Here is a 14,581-nt window from a genome sequence, read left to right on the forward strand (position 1 = left end):
CAGGTGCCCTGGATGATGTAGGGGTATTTGTAGGGGTGTTTCTGATGAAAGTATGGCTCACCTGTGCAAAATGTAACCCTTTGTTTTTTTGGGATAGTGGAAATACTCAAATCCCCTAGCTCTACCTGGTCTGTTTTGTGTGTGGTTTTTAGTCAATATTTAAGTGCGATTTCCAAAATCGCATCCTATTACATTGCGAGTTGTATACTTTTGAATGGGAAAACATCTGGATGCGATTTGAAGTGCAAAATGAAATCGACAGGTGAAAATATGCGATTTTCTCTGGGAAAAATGCGAATTAGAGTGCAATTCGCATCCTATTACATTTGCGATTTACTCAAAACAGGCGATTTTGGAAATTTTTTGACTAAAATCACCCTAGTGTCTTATGTCACCCCTAGTGTCTTATGATAGTTTATTGCAGTCTAGTTACCAGCCCACCAAAATGATGGAACAAGATAACAGTAATGTAAGCGCGATCTAGTGGCCACCAGCACGTAAAACACTTGAATCCCCCACATACTGTAGAGGTGAGTATCAACGTTGACCTTTTATTATGTAGGATAAATAGTAATAATTACTACAGGTATCTCCAGCCTGTAGACTGAGTGAAGGAATGACTATTAATTCCTAGATGGTTGGTATGTTTGTATAAGCCAATTACTTGCTAGCCATTTAAGTTTGAGTGAATTGGGGTTTGTTTACAGTCATTACAAACACATGCCTTTATCGCTACTTAAAGATGATTGTATGCCGATATGGCTGTATGGTGCATAGATTTTAAGCATCAGTTTGTCATTACACCAGCATTAAACCAAAGCAAAAATAAAGAACATTTTATCTGCAGTCTCTACTATAGAAGGACTGCTTTGAAGCAACAAATATGAGTTAAGAAACTTTCCAAAACAAAAACCTGTCTGGATAACCTGGACACTCAACACTGAACTCCCTGCTTGGACACACAGGAACTTAACACTGCTTTCCACTGTTTGGTGTAGCTTTTTGTTTGTCAAAAACATCTGACTGCATATCTGTAACAATGTCAGTTTGCCCTTATACTCAGTCCAGTGGCGTCACAAGGGGGGTGCGGGGGGTGCGGCCCGCTCCCGGGTGTCACCCGCCGAGGGGTGACACCAAAATGCCGGCTCCTGCAGAGTGACAGAAGCCGAGTGCTGCACTGTTATATTATGTGCAGCACTCGGCTCCTGTCACTTTGTAGGAGCCAGCACTGCAGGGACAGCACCTCCCGAGAATCAGCCCTCACCTCCCACACCCCCCAGTGAAAAAAAAAAACGGGTGTCGGGACGCGAAGCCCCGCCCCTCCACAAAGCCCCGCCCCATTTACGTGCCTGCAGTGGTTTAAAAATGGGTTCCGCCCGCGAAGCCCCGCCCCTCTATTTAAGCACCGCCCATTCCCGCGAAGCCCCACCCCTTTTATCCTCGCTGCCGCACCGGGTGTCACAGAGGTGAGTGACGCCTCTGACTCAGTCCTTTCTGAATTACCAATGCTTTTTTGCATAGCCTCACATCCTCTCATTTTTCACACGGTCGACTTTTATATTTAATTTCTGCTCCCATAAAATCTCCATATTTACTCTACTTAATAAAAAACTATGTGCAAACACATTTACTAACACTGTACTTTCTCCTGTATTTCTTCAAATCTACTGCACTGTCTCTCTCATACAGCCTCCATTCCTTCTTTCTATTTTCCTCCCCTATTTACCTAATCCACACCATGACCATATTTTATTCAACTCCCCCATCACTCAGTGTGTACAGTACCTAATCCTTTATTCTGCCTACTATACGACACTCTGTCAACCCAGTGTAGTCTGCCTCCTCTGTCTCCCTTCCACTCCTCTCCTTTCCTCCTCTACCTCTCCCATTCCTACATTTTCATTCACTTCTTCTCCTTGTTGGTCCTACTACCCCACCACTAAGCCCTGCTACTTCCCTCCTCTCCCCGTTACCAGACCTCTGATACATCCTGTCAGGATCTTGGATGACTTCATGCATGTAGTTAAGGTGCATACACACGGTGAGATATTGACTATCTCCGATTTTGACGTTGCGATTTCCCCTGTACTTCCCGGAGCCCTGAACTACCGCTATTGACTATCTTTACTTGAGGTTTTGACTATGTGAGATTTTGACTAAGTGCCAATTTTGACTATACTTTATACTAGATTGTACTAGTGATGAGCGGGTTCGGTTCCTCGGAAACCGAACCCACCCGAACTTCAGCCATTTTACACGGGTCCGAGGCATACTCGGATTCTCCCGTATGGCTCGGTTAACCCGAGCGCGTCCGAACGTCATCATCCCGCTGTCGGATTCTCGCGAGATTCGGATTCTATATAAGCAGCCGCGCGTCGCCGCCATTTTCACTCGTGCATTGGAAATGTTAGGGAGAGGACGTGGCTAGCGTCCTCTCCGTTTATTGTTGAACTTGATTGATTGTGCTTTATTGCTTAATTGTGGGGAGGACTGGGGAGCAGCTGTATAATATAGGAGTAGTACAGTGCAGAGTTTTGCTGATCAGTGACCACCAGTTTTATCCGTTCTCTGCCTGAAAAAAACGCTCCTTATCTGTGCTCAGTGTGCAGCATATATCTGTGCTCACACTGCTTAATTGTGGGGACTGGGGAGCAGCTGTATATATAGCAGGAGTACAGTGCAGAGTTTTGCTGACAGTGACCACTAGTATACGTTGTCTGCCTGAAAAACACTCCATATCTGTGCTCAGTGTGCTGCTTTATTGTGGGGACTGGGGACCACCAGTATAATATTATATAGGAGGAGTAGTACAGTGCAGAGTTTTGCTGACCAGTGACCACCAGTATACGTTGTCTGCCTGAAAAACACTCCATATCTGTGCTGCATTGTAGACAGTATATAGTAGGAGTACAGTGCATAATTTTGCTGACCACCAGTATATAATATATAGGAGTACGGTACAGAAGGCCACTGCTGTACCTACCTCTGTGTCGTCAAGTATACTATCCATCCATACCTGTGGTGCATTTCAGTTTTGCACAGTTTGCTGACCACCAGTATATAATATATAGCATTACGGTACAGTAGGCCACTGCTGTACCTACCTCTGTGTCGTCAAGTATACTATCCATCCATACCTCTGGTGCATTTCAGTTTTGCACAGTTTTCTGACCACCAGTATATAATATATAGCATTACGGTACAGTAGGCCACTGCTGTACCTACCTCTGTGTCGTCAAGTATACTATCCATCCATACCTGTGGTGCATTTCAGTTTTGCACAGTTTGCTGACCACCAGTATATAATATATAGCAGTACGGTACAGTAGGCCACTGCTGTACCTACCTCTGTGTCGTCAAGTATACTATCCATCCATACCTGTGGTGCATTTCAGTTTTGCACAGTTTGCTGACCACCAGTATATAATATATAGCAGTACGGTACAGTAGGCCACTGCTGTACCTACCTCTGTGTCGTCAAGTATACTATCCATCCATACCTGTGGTGCATTTCAGTTGTGCGCAGTATATATAGAAGTAGGCCATTGCTATTGATACTGGCATATAATTCCACACATTAAAAAATGGAGTACAAAAATGTGGAGGTTAAAATAGGGAAAGATCAAGATCCACTTCCACCTCGTGCTGAAGCTGCTGCCACTAGTCATGGCCGAGACGATGAAATGCCATCAACGTCGTCTGCCAAGGCCGATGCCCAATGTCATAGTAGAGAGAATGTAAAATCCAAAAAACAAAAGTTCAGTAAAATGACCCAAAAATCAAACGACAGGGGCATGCAAGAGATGCTGTCGGTGGCCCGAAGAATTGCGGGCCACTTTCGGCATTCAGCCACCGTGTGCCGAAGACTGGAGCACCACCAAACATTCCTGAACCTGCCCTGCCATCATCTGAAGCAAGAGGTGGTAACGAGGTGGAATTCAACCCTCTATATGCTTCAGAGGATGGAGGAGCAGCAAAAGGCCATTCAAGCCTATACATCTGCCCACGACATAGGCAAAGGAGGGGGAATGCACCTGACTCAAGCGCAGTGGAGAATGATTTCAACGTTGTGCAAGGTTCTGCAACCCTTTGAACTTGCCACACGTGAAGTCAGTACAGACACTGCCAGCCTGAGTCAGGTCATTCCCCTCATCAGGCTTTTGCAGAAGAAGCTGGAGACATTGAAGGAGGAGCTAAAACAGAGCGATTCCGCTAGGCATGTGGGACTTGTGGATGGAGCCCTTAATTCGCTTAACCAGGATTCACGGGTGGTCAATCTGTTGAAATCAGAGCACTGCATTTTGGCCAACGTGCTCGATCCTAGATTTAAAACCTACGTTGTATCTCTCTTTCCGGCAGACACAAGTCTGCAGAGATTCAAAGACCTGCTAGTGAGAAAATTGTCAAGTCAAGCGGAACGTGACCCGTCAACATCTCCTCCTTCACATTCTCCCGCAACTGGGGGTGTGAGGAAAAGGCTAAGAATTCAGAGCCCACCCGCTGGCGATGATGCAGGGCAGTCTGGAGCGAGTGCTGACATCTGGTCCGGACTGAAGGACCTGCCAACGATTACTGACATGTCGTCTACTGTCACTGCATATGATTCTCTCACCATTGAAAGAATGGTGGAGGATTATATGAGTGACCGCATCCAAGTAGGCACGTCAGACAGTCCGTACGTATACTGGCAGGAAAAAGAGGCAATTTGGAGGCCCTTGCACAAACTGGCTTTATTCTACCTAAGTTGCCCTCCCTCCAGTGTGTACTCCGAAAGAGTGTTTAGTGCAGCCGCTCACCTTGTCAGCAATCGGCGTACGAGGTTACTTCCAGAAATGTGGAGAAGATGATGTTCATCAAAATTAATTATAATCAATTCCTCCGTGGAGACATTCACCAGCAGCAATTGCCTCCAGAAAGTACACAGGGACCTGAGATGGTGGATTCCAGTGGGGACGAATTAATAATCTGTGAGGAGGGGGATGTACACAGTGAAAGGGGTGAGGAATTGGAGGATGATGATGAGGTGGACATCTTGCCTCTGTAGAGCCAGTTTGTGCAAGGAGAGATTGATTGCTTCTTTTATGGTGGGGGCCCAAACCAACCAGTCATTTCAGTCACAGTCGTGTGGCAGACCCTGTCGCTGAAATGATGGGTTCGTTAAAGTGTGCATGTCCTGTTTATACAACATAAGGGTGGGTGGGAGGGCCCAAGGACAATTCCATCTTGCACCTCTTTTTTCTTTCATTTTTCTTTGCATCATGTGCTGTTTGGGGACAATTTTTTTTGAAGTGCCATCCTGCCTGACACTGCAGTGCCACTCCTAGATGGGCCAGGTGTTTGTGTCGGCCACTTGTGTCGCTTAGCTTAGTCACACAGCGACCTTGGTGCGCCTCTTTTTTTCTTTGCATCATGTGCTGTTTGGGGACAATTTTTTTGAAGTGCCATCCTGCCTGACACTGCAGTGCCACTCCTAGATGGGCCAGGTGTTTGTGTCGGCCACTTGGGTCGCTTAGCTTAGTCACACAGCGACCTTGGTGCGCCTCTTTTTTTCTTTGCATCATGTGCTGTTTGGGGACAATTTTTTTGCAGTGCCATCCTGCCTGACACTGCAGTGCCACTCCTAGATGGGCCAGGTGTTTGTGTCGGCCACTTGGGTCGCTTAGCTTAGTCACACACGACCTTGGTGCGCCTCTTTTTTTCTTTGCATCATGTGCTGTTTGGGGACAATTTTTTTGAAGTGCCATCCCATACGCGCACGCAGGGGGGGGGTTCCGAGTACCTAGAAACCCCCCCCCCCCCGGTCTCCGATCCATCGGCGCTCCCGTACGATTTTTTTTTTTTCTTTAATTGAGGAGAAGCTTATGCAGCAGCTCCCTCCTCTTTACACTGTCCGAGTGACAGTGTGAACCTGGCTGCTGCCGCCGCTGGCTGCCTGTAGGGGGAGCTGCAGCGGAAGCGCGCAGCTCCTCTCAGGCAGTTCAAGGGGCCATGAGACAGAGCTACGTGAGGCAGTGTCTGCTGTTTTCGGCTCCCACTGTAGTGTAAGGTGAGGAGGGGGTTCTGTTTAATGTTAATGGATGTGTGTATTGCTATGTAAAATGTATAGTGTGTGTGTATTAATGTATGTATGCTAAGTACATGTATAGTGTGTGTGTGTAACTATGTATGTTTGCTGTGTGCATATATAGTGTAGTGTTCACTCTAGGAGTGAAAAGGGGCAGGGCGCCGGACTCAGGGGGGCACATGTGCGTCCGAAATGGGGGCGCGGCCATGCAAATTAGGGGGCGTGGTCACACCTCCGTCATTTTAGGGGGCGGTGCGGCCCACAGACGCTACTATAGAGAGCGTCTGTGGCCGGCGACGTCACTGTTGGGGGCGTGCCCAGCACCTCCGTCGGTGCTGGGCTTCCCCCAGCCCTCTCCCAATGCGTGAATGGATGCCGCGCGCATGCGCACGGCATCTATACACGCCGGGAGGGCAGGGAGCGGGCGGCTGTTCTAGCAGGGCGCCGCAAAAGGGTCAGGGCGGGTTTTGCCTGTTAAAAAACGGGCAGGGCGCGGCGCCCTGCTAAAACAGCCTAGAGTGAACACTATAGTGTGTGTATGTATATATGCTGTATGCATGTGTACTGTGTGTGCATGTATACTGTGTGTATGTACAGTATGCTGTGTGCATGTATAGTGTGTAACTATGTATGCTGTGTGTGTATGTATATATGCTGTATGTATGTGTGCTGTGTGTGTGTTGTGTGCATGTATACTTTGCGTGTGTGGCTGTGTGCATGTATACTATGTTTGTATGTTTGCATGTATACTGTTAGTATGTATACTGTGTGTGTGTGTGTGTGTGTGTATGATGTGTGCATGTAAACTGTGTGTGTACACATGTATGCTGTGTACAGTATGCGTGTATGTCTATGTACAGATGTTCTGTGTGTGTGTGTACGTATGTATATGTGTATATGTATGTATATATATATATATACATATACATACATACACACACAGCTTGTGCAGTGTGCTGGCTACTCAATTACGAGCACACACACATACACGCGCGCGCACTGAAACCCCCCCCCATGAAAATCCTGCGTTTGCCACTGCATCCTGCCTGACACTGCAATGCCACTCCTAGATGGGCCAGGTGTTTGTGTCGGCCACTTGGGTCGCTTAGCTTAGTCACACAGCGACCTTGGTGCGCCTCTTTTTTTCTTTGCATCATGTGCTGTTTGGGGACAATTTTTTGAAGTGCCATCCTGCCTGACACTGCAGTGCCACTCCTAGATGGGCCAGGTGTTTGTGTCGGCCACTTGGGTCGCTTAGCTTAGTCACACAGCGACCTTGGTGCGCCTCTTTTTTTCTTTGCATCATGTGCTGTTTGGGGACAATTTTTTGAAGTGCCATCCTGCCTGACACTGCAGTGCCACTCCTAGATGGGCCAGGTGTTTGTGTCGGCCACTTGGGTCGCTTAGCTTAGCCATCCAGCGACCTCGGCGCAAATTTTAGGACTAAAAATAATATTGTGAGGTGTGAGGTGTTCAGAATAGACTGAAAATGAGTGGAAATTATGGTTATTGAGGTTAATAATACTATGGGATCAAAATGACCCCCAAATTCTATGATTTAAGCTGTTTTTGAGGGTTTTTTGTAAAATAAAACCGAATCCAAAACACACCCGAATCCGACAAAAAAATTTCAGGGAGGTTTTGCCAAAACCGAATCCAAAACCAAAACACAAAACCCGAAAAATGTCCGGTGCACATCACTAGATTGTACACAATATAGGGGGTGATTCAGACCTGATCGCTGGGCTGCTAATTTTGCTGTCTTACATTCAGACAGTCGCCGCCTCCAAGGGGAGTGTATATTCGCTGTGCAAGTGTGCGATCCTATGTGTACGCTGAGCTGCTAAAATCCACTTTGTGCAGTCTCTGCGCAGCCCAGGACTTACTCCTACAGTGCGATCACAACAGGCTCATCGGGGCCAGAGCTGACATCAGACACTCTCCCTGAAAACACTTGGGCACGCCTGTATTTTACCGGACACTCCCAATAAAGGGTCAGTTACCACCGACAAATGGCTTCCTCCTGCCAATCATCTTGCGAACGCCCATCCCAGCGGATTTTTCGCACCATCCCGTCACTGACCAGCGATGCCCTCTGTTGCTGTCCAACGCACGTGCGCATTGCAGTGCACACGCATGCGCAGTTAGTACCTGATCACCCGCTGTGCGAAAACGCACAGCGGCAATCAGGTCTGAATCACCCCTATAGTCAAGATTGACTTGCCTGCACAATCTATCTTTTCTTGTGATACCGACCCCACGGGAGCACGCATCGATATCGCAATCTGTATACAGACGGTGCAATTTGCACTAACTTTCCTTACGTTTTTGACTATATAGCCAAAATCGTAAGGTTACATCGCACCGTGTGTGTGGTACAAGTGTCCCTTGTACCTTACCTTCTGGACGGATTTCAGGATTTCTCTCAGTCTTGCAAGCTCCATGCAAACTTCAGTGTCGAAGCTGCTGCATGTGTCTGTGTTACTCTCTCCTGATTAAGCCACCGTGTAGGATTCCCTTATGTGAGTAATCAGCAGTACCTTGTGTACGGCTTCTGGTATCTCTGTTCATTGTGTTCACAAGAAGTTCCAGCAGCCATATTTCCTGGTCAACTGATCAGACTATTTACCAGTAGGAGTGCTAGTTACTCTCAGCTGACTCCTTCCACCAATGGCAGTCTACCTAAGAGTATAAAGCAGGTCTCCAGCAACAGGAGCCTGTGCAACTAGTCACATAGTGTGACAAGTGAACCTGTTTCACTTCTTTCGTGTGGCACTATCAGGCCCAGCATATACTCAGCCGGTAACCAGTCCGGTCCTGCATATCCTCAGCCAGAAACCAGTCCGGTGTTGCATATCCTCAGCCGGTAACCAGTCCAGTCCTGCATATCCTCAGCCAGTAATCAGTCCTGTCCTGCATATCTTCAACCGGTAACCAGTCCAGTCATGCTTATCCTCAGCCGGTAACCAGTCCAGTCCTGCATATCCTCAGCCGGTAACCAGTCCAGTCCTGCATATCCTCAGCCAGTAACCAGTCCGGTCCTGCATATCCTCAGCAGGTAAGCAGTCCAGTCCAGCTGTATTCCTCAGCCGGTAGCCAGTCCAGTCAAGCAGCATCTCTTCAGCCGGTATCCAGTCCAGTCCAGCTGTATTCCTCAGCCGGTAGCCAGTCCAATACAGCTGTATTCCTCAGCCAGTAGCCAGTCTGGTCCAGCAGCATCTCTTCAGCCGGTAGCAAGTCCGGTCCAGCTGTATTCCTCAGCTGGTAGCGAGTCCGGTCCAGCAGCATCTCTTCAACCAGTAGCCAGTCCAGCCCAGCTGCATTCCTCAACCAGTAGCCAGTCCGGTCCAGCAGCATCTCTTCAGCTGGTAACCAGTCCAGTCCCGCTGTATTCCTCAGCTGGTAACCAGTCCGGTCCAGCTTTCTTCAGCTGGTAACCAGTCCGGTACATTACCACTGCATGGTTCATAACCTTGAACTCGTATCAAAGGCAGTTCTCACTGCTACTCAAATCCCATGCAAATGAGCTATATTCAGCATCCTCAACTCCAGCTCCAAGCCTCAGACCCTGGACATCGGTCATCACCTGACCCAGTTAACCTTGTGCACCAAGCCGTGACAGTTTGCACAGGCCCAAATATGAATCCCAATCCAGCTCCAAAGCCAGAGGTAGCGGCACTTCAGAATTTAGCCACCCGAGTGGAGGCACAGGAGGCTGCACATAAACAAGTAATTCTGTATCTACAAGAACTATCAGTCCGCCTTGACAGAATCCAGTCCATGTTAATGACACCAGTTACTGCTCCAGTCCTGGCAGTTCCTAGTCCAGTGATCCAGTTGTGCCGGCTCCATCCCCCAATGTTCCAGTGGCTCATCTACAGTTTCTCACTCAAATCTATAGGACATTCTTTTAACTTTATGTCTCCTAAGAGTGTGACCTTCCCACTCAGTTGTCCTTGGTCCCCTCAGTTTCATTTTGCTGAGAATCACAAACATCTGAAGACTCTAGATGAACTGTTTGAACAATTGTAAAATCTTCTTTCCAGAATTATTCAGATAATACAAAAAATTCTTGAAAGTATACTCGACCCAGTGAAAACCTCATCACGATTTCCTTATGTGAAAGAATTCCTGTTACAGACTCTCTCAGGGCTAAGCTCTCTTCTCCTGTGGAGAGTGAAGATGTTTTGAAGTTACCCACAATTCAAGCTGTCGGAAGCTGAACGTCACCAGCACAGGCACCTTCACCTGTGCTTCTACTGTGGAGGTGCAGGTCACCTGAGTAGTGATTGTTCCCTTTGCAAGGAAAGAAACACAGATATGTCTCAGCATTACAGTTCCAGCGTATCTGCAGCCCATGGAGTGGCATCTGAGGTTTCAGTGCCTGGAAGGGCATTAGACTCTGCAGCCCCTGAAGAGGCATCTGATTTGCCGACCGCAGGAGGGGTATCCGATGCTCAGCCTCTAGAAGAAGCATCTGAGTTGTCTACTCAAAGAGGAGTTTGTGATCTGTTAACCCCGTGGGCTGCTGGAAAAGTTAACCCTAGGAAAGGTGTCTAATTCGTCAACCCTAGGAGGAATCTCCAGAGTTTCAGAACCAAAGGAAGTATCCAGGGCCAAGTTACCAGGTGGAATTCTTAGTGCCACAGATGTAAACATGAGCTCCTGTTTGCCATCTTCGAAGAGCTTTCAGACTCTGTTCCTGCCTGTTTAAGTTAATCCGGACTCAATCTGGTCCCATCCATTTGTCCGGTTCAGTCTCCTTCGGTTCCAGCCAATTCAAGTATCTCTGGACCCAATCCGTTTCCATCCATAGGTCCAAAAACTAAGCCTGTCCCAACCAGTTCAAGTTCTTCTGGACACAGTCTGGTCCCGTCCATTTGTCCAGTTCAGTCTCCTTCGGTTCCAGACAAATACAAAACCTCAGGACCGAATCTGGTTCCATCCATAGGTCCAAAAACTCAGCCAGTTCAAGCCCTTCCGGACTTAATCTGGTTCTGTCCATTTGTCTAGTTCAGTTTCCCTCTCTAGTCAATTGAGATATCTCCAGTTCCGATCTGGTTTCATCCATTGTTCCGAGTAAAGAACTTACTTCAGTTTGTCCCAGTAAAAGACTTCAGTCTGACTCTGTTTCTGCTTCCTCGTCTACAAGCCCAGAGTCCGCAGTCACAGCAGGTTATGCAGTTACCGAAGTACCGTAGGAGAAACCCAGTGCCTCAAGTGTCTCACCTCAGAATGGAGTTCTTTGTGTATTGCCAGTATCAACTGGGAACTTCTACCAGACATTTCTAGAGATTACATCTTTTTACCCATGAGAATGTGTGGTTGATCCCGCACCAGTCTAGTCAAATTATCTGATGAGGTAGGAAAACCAAAATTGACAATTCAAGGGAAAAGTCCCAATTGGGGTCAGGTTGGTGGTGTACCCAGAGTCAATGTAAATTGCTAAGTTACAAGAGAGAAAAAGAAGACTCTTGTGTGGGCGCACTCTTGTATTTAGTCAAATATAATGAAGATTAAAATACATCTTTATTAATTATGATTAAAAGGATAAATATATACTGCAAGATAAACAACACTGAAAAACCAACTAAATTAGTTGGAAGGTTATGATGTTAAGAAAATGTGAGCCAATGTACATGACTGTTAGGTCAATTAATTCATAATTACCTGGTCACACAATGATCTGAAATTAATGAATACGTACTAATGAATTAGTTAATTTATTAAATCAAATCCCATACACGAGACTAATCTACCAGCATGTTCCTGAGTTTCTTTCAGCATATAGAAAATATCTTTCAGATGCAGAACAGGAATGGATTAAAGGCAGAAGAACTACCAAGAGTATCACTCAAGATTGCATAACTTGTCCTTAGATAATTAGAGTAGTTTAAAGGTGTTAACCATCAAGACTGTGTGCAGAAGAACAGAAATAAATTATCAGGAAGGGACAGTGGTGAATCTGCTGTCAATGTTAGGCACAGAGTAACCTGATAAATTGGGGATTCTACTACACTTGGTATTCATAGGCAGTCTCCCATCCAAGTAGTGACCAAGCCCAACACTGCTTAGCTTCCAAGATAGGATGGTATTGGGCATCTACATTGTGGTATGATAGTAGATCACTTATTGCGCTCTCATTCCGGGAGCACTGATGAGAGTTCACCGAACATGAAAAAGAATGGTAGTACAAAGGAAAGAGTGTCTGGAGTGGGTCTGCTGCCAGCGTTAGGCAAGGTATATGCCCTGTATTTCCGTATCCTAAATATTAACCAATGGATCGCTGGTGAGAATCCACGAATACAGCAGGTAAGTGATTGAGAGTACAGAAAAAAAGTACTTGGATCTGCAGTCCACAATGAGGGAAATATACAGATGCGTCTATGATCATTAAGTTATAGATATATCCTGCATGCAGTTTATCACAGTAGTATGAATCCAGCACAGGAAAAATTGCATTAGCACAGTATTTAGTACTATAAATCTGGGCCCATGAAGATAGATCAAATATATGAGAGAGACACACTGCTACACAGGTAATGGGTGCAAATGAGTAACCTGGGTCCTGACATCAGATCTTGGGGGTCATTCTGAGATGATCGCACGCTGACGATTTTCGCTGCGCTACGATCAGGTCTCTACTGCACATGCGTATGCATCGCAATGCGCACACGCATCGTATGGGTACAATGCGGATCGTTGCTGAGCTATGGATTTAACGAAGAATCCATATGCACAGCCGATCGCAAGAAGATTGACAGAAAGAGGGCAGTTATGGGTGTCAACTGACCGTTTTCTGGGAGTGGTAGGGAAAACGCAGGCATGTCCGGGCGTTTGGAGGGTGGGTGTGTGACGTCAATTCCGGTACCAAAAAGACTGAAGTGATCGCAAGGGCTGAGTAAGTTCAGACCTACTCTGAAACTGCACAAAATGTTTTTGCAGAGCTCGCCTGCACAGGCATTCGCACATTTGCAAAGCAAAAATACACTCCCCTGTGGGCGGCGCCTATGCATTTGCACGGCTGCTAAAAACAGCTAGCGAGCGATCAACTCGGAATGAGGGCCCTTATACCAATCAATCATGTACTAATCAGCAGCTGTAATACTACACATGCATATATAGCTTTGAAATGAGACTCAAAGTCAAAGTAGAAACAGTATCAAAAGAGGACCTACAGTCCAATAAATATATCAACTCAGCACTGTAGTGGGACTACCAGTATAAACATGATGGTTAGAATAGGATTTCAAAATAAATAAACTAGCAATTTTAGTGAAAATACAGTAAGACAGACCAGATACTCAGGACGAACAACAAAAAGTATAACACATCACCACTGCACATGTATGGTATAGGTGTAGGGGTCCGGTTGAGTTGGTCTGGCTGGTGAGAAGTCTGTGAAGCAGGACAGGGGGTGGAATATGCGTTTCGCCCATGTGTTCGGGCTTGATCACTTCCGGATGCCCCTGTGCTCCATCTGGGAGCTAGATAAGGTATCGGTCTGGTGTTTTTCCGCTGACAGCCGGAGTGGGCGGAATTGGTTGTCCATGGTTGCCATGCAACCGTCCGTATCCGTTACTCCCTGCCACCTGATGGAGTGAACCAATCAGGTTACCTGGGGAGGGATTAGCAGGCGGCAATAATAGATGAACCGGGCCAGTATCCATTCATGGCTCGACGAACTGTTTGAATGTACATTCCTACCCACTGCTGCCTGTATAAGTGACAGACGCGAAGGAAAGGCTGAGGAGATTGGGGATGTAAAATACAACAATATGTGAACCGACTCAGTCGGTTAAAAGTAATAGAAATGAATGAAATTTTTCTTGGGGCGGTGTCGATCAGTGACGGTCAGGGCGAAATCAGCATGGATAGCTGCCTCGTTCCCCGATATGTAAGGGTAGATAACCCCCTGTATTGATAGCAACTACTAACTACCTCAGTAGTGATGCTATATTAATCATGAGTAGGAGGCAAAATTAGAAATATATGAGTAATGACTAGTAAGGAATAGGTAAAAATATAAGGAAAGAAATGAGAAAGGGCAGTAATATTACAGTTTACAGGGAGGTTAGGGGATTCTTGTGTGAGAGTGTGGTAAGAGTATGAACATTCACCTCTGTACGATGCTGACTACTGATGGAAAATACACAGTGTAAGGGCTTATAGAATATTCATCCATTGGATTACAGCATGTATAATAAGTTAGCCTTGCCCAATACCCACGTAATGGATGTTTAGGAAAAAACAGAATGTGCTGATGATGTAGGAACCAGCTGGTAAGTGGTAATAGCGTCCATCTAAATTGAGATAAGGCAAAAGAATGTCGGTCAGGGGTATCCCGTGATAATACAATATCATATGTATTTTATACATATGTATTTAATACAAGATGTATTTTAATCTTCATTATATTTGACTTTAATACAAGAGTGCGCCCACACAAGAGTCTTCTTTTTCTCCCTTGTAACTTATCTTTTTACCTATCAAAGGAACCTCAAACTAACCTTGCTT

The 14,581-nt window shown here is 46.2% G+C and overlaps 1 protein-coding gene and 1 pseudogene across 5 annotated transcripts in view; one reads left to right on the forward strand and one right to left on the reverse strand.

Annotated features, from left to right (window-relative positions):
* Positions 1-14,581, forward strand: part of HECW2 (HECT, C2 and WW domain containing E3 ubiquitin protein ligase 2) — a 1,325,610-nt gene that overhangs the window by 396,918 nt on the left and 914,111 nt on the right. The gene's annotated exons all lie outside the window — the stretch shown is intronic.
* LOC134947148 (5S ribosomal RNA) lies at positions 12,072-12,190 on the reverse strand (annotated as a pseudogene).

The sequence above is a fragment of the Pseudophryne corroboree genome, chromosome 7 (assembly GCF_028390025.1).
Source record: "Pseudophryne corroboree isolate aPseCor3 chromosome 7, aPseCor3.hap2, whole genome shotgun sequence".
Taxonomy (NCBI): Eukaryota; Metazoa; Chordata; class Amphibia; order Anura; family Myobatrachidae; genus Pseudophryne; species Pseudophryne corroboree.